Here is a 3,229-nt window from a genome sequence, read left to right on the forward strand (position 1 = left end):
ACACACACACACACACCAACATCAGACTGTAAAAGTACAGAAACGTGTGAGAAGAAATAATAAAACCAGACTGAACTAATAAAATAAAATAAGTTTATTGTTTGATTCATTAAACTCTCAGTCGCCTCCTGCTGGCTGACTGCAGTTAACTCAGAAAGCATAATGTTAGCAGGAGGACAAACTAAAAAAAATACATTTTTCTCAAAGATAGTTTCTGAGATTTTAAGTAGTTCTTCAGTCCCGGTCTGGACCTTCAGTCCCGGTCTGGACCTGCTGTTCACTGGGAGCTCCCGGTCCAACAGAGTCCACTAATGGATCCACTACAGACAAATATGAGGAAGCAGCTCTCTGATTCTGTTCATAAGGACTTTAAAATGACTCGCACCCTCTGCACAGTGTCAGCTTCTTCCCTCGGGGCAGAGGTCCACAGTCCCAGGATGATTTCATTCAGATCAACAAAGTGAGTTTTTCTTGTTTTCACCTGCAATTAAACTGAATTTACTCCAGTGGTTATTTATTTTACTCTTGTTTTATTGTTCTCTCTTTTTACAGCCTTGTCATTTATCATGTTTGTATTGTCTGGTGTGGTGGAAACAAGGTTCAAGGTTACAGATTACCTTGAACCTTGTTTCCATTACTTTTAGATAACTACTGTTTATCCATTACATTAATTGAATTTGTCCATTTACCAATAAAACTGATTAATGTTACCTATAAGTTCCAAGTTCAGTTTAAAGAAAACATTTTATGTTCTATGTTGAAAACAAAGAACGTTCTGTAATAACTGAAAGATGTTTTTGAGGTTACAGATTGTTGATTATTATGTTCTTTTATAAAAGGTTTAGTTATATTATTCTAATAATTTTATTATATTTTAGTAAAATGTTACCACAAAACATTTAATAATGTTTGAGGGAAAGTTATCCGACACTTTAAAGTTATTTTAACTCTGTTGAAACTGATCACATCAAAACATTTTAAGTGACACAAACTCAGTTTCATCAGTTAAAAAAGATTCTTGATGAAGCTGCTTTTAGTCATTTTAATTTCATTTAATTAGTTTTAAGTTACAGAAATATTCCTGGTTCACAGTACAAATATAAAATACTACTTAATTTTACCAAAATTACTTAAGAATGTTTTTTAACTTTCAAAATTGGATTAATTTTAATTAAAATTTTCATTTTCAAACTTTTGTAGTTAAATGAACTCATCTTGTTTCACATTGTTTCTGTAAGAAGAACTTTCTATGAACTAAAGAACCATTTATTAGTAGACTTATGAATAATTAAAAACTATCTCTTTATTCCCCCTCTGCTTCCTCTCTGCAGTGTTCAGGTCTTACAGCTGTTTGAGCTTCTCTCCGTGTTGGGAATCACTGATTTACACGAGCTGTAACGTCTTCACGGCGTTCGCTGCGAGTCGACAGTTTTATCAGCGAACTCGACTCGTTCTCGTCTTTCTTTAAAGTCATTAGTCATCTGGAAACCTGTGACAGGACTCGATACAGAGCCTCTTTTATGACTTCTGAGAAGATTTCTTATCGGCTCTCAGTCGACTCTAAAGCACAGACGGAGTTTTATTTCCCATCAGCACCTCTGAACTGTTCTTCTTCGTCTGTTCGTATTAAACACACAGAAAACTGGAAATTCATCAGAAATATAAAATAACAGAGTCCACAAAGAGCCACAACCTCTGAACCTCCTTCAGTTTCAAACCGGGATCCAGGACCTCACAGGACCTCACAGGACCTGGATCCAGGACCTGGTCTGAAGCTCTGCAGCAGCATTTTGTAAACCAGGACCTCACTATGAGGCAGGTCAGCAACAATAAACAACAACATACAAGTGTAAAGTATCAGAGTCAGAACCTGGTCTGTGGAAAGTAACTTTTACTGCACTCGAGTACAATTGTGCAGCAGTTACTTTATTTTAGTATTTTAATGTTACTTTATATTCTGAACTTCACTTCTGAGGGAATTATTCTACTTTTTACTACATTTATCTGTTGAAACGTCTTAAAACAGATTTTCCGCTCTCAGATTGAGCCGGTGACCCTCTGGAGGGCCCCGACCCCTATGTTGGGAACCAGTGCATTAAACTGTATATAAAAGCTGTTCATACTTTTATACTTTAGTTGGATTTTTAAATGCTGCACATTTTCTCGTAATGGAGTATTTTTACTTTATCTGTATTTTTCCTGCAGTAAAAGATGAGAACAGTTCAGGTGTTGATGTGTGGAAGAGTCCAGTCTGTCCTGCAGCGCCCCCTTCAGGACAGACTGGATCTCTGATCGATCAATGACTTCAATAAAATGATTGATTCCAAAATGTAAAACATACACAGAGGTGGAATGTAACTAAGTACATTTACTCAAGTACAAAGTTGAGATACTTTTAGTTTACTTGAGTATTTCTACTTCTACTATATAATATAAATATTTGACAGCGTTTGTTGCTTTATAAATAAAGATTTTTACACACAAACATATTAAGAGTTTATAAAATACGACGTTTTGTTATAAATTAAAATATCCAACAGTTTAAAGTGCATCTGAAATCGTTATTCTATTAATCAATTAGACAGAAAATCAACAATTTGAGTCATTTTTTCATCTTCGCTTTACTCAAGTAACATTTTTAATGCAGGACTTTTACTTAATCTCTAAAGAGTAAGATTTAATTCAGATGTTATTTACATTTTGTATCATCTTTTCTACACCTGTAATGTCGTTAAACTCACGAGTGGATTCACACAGAATATAATCCCTGTTTTCATCCTGTTTAATTTGGTGTTTTTATGCAAAACAAAGACTTTTTGTATAATATTATAATATAAATGAAGAAAACTGGAAAAGAGAAGTGCCTTAAGACTCTTTCATTATATAGCAGTTAGTTTAATTTAACCTACATTGTAGATGTTTTTGTTTGTTTTTATGCTGCTTGGATTCATTAGACACACTTAACAACCATTCCTGTTCCTGTTTGTTATTTGAAGTTTAATAAAGTTAAAAAAAACATACTTTTAAATAATTAAAATACATAAAATACTTTATTAAGAAAACAGAAAATATGTGTACTAAAGATTTCATTATAAAAGTTGCATCTATACTCAAATTAATTAATATTTAAAGACTCTTAATTAAATCAAATAAAAACAAACAATGCACATTTATTTTCCTTCCATTTATAATTCTGTTGTAATCTCGGAACTGTTGGTAATCTCGCGAG

This window comes from Morone saxatilis, unplaced genomic scaffold (genome assembly GCF_004916995.1).
Source record: "Morone saxatilis isolate NCDOM2014 unplaced genomic scaffold, NCSU_SB_2.0 Contig20, whole genome shotgun sequence".
NCBI classification, from domain to species: Eukaryota; Metazoa; Chordata; class Actinopteri; family Moronidae; genus Morone; species Morone saxatilis.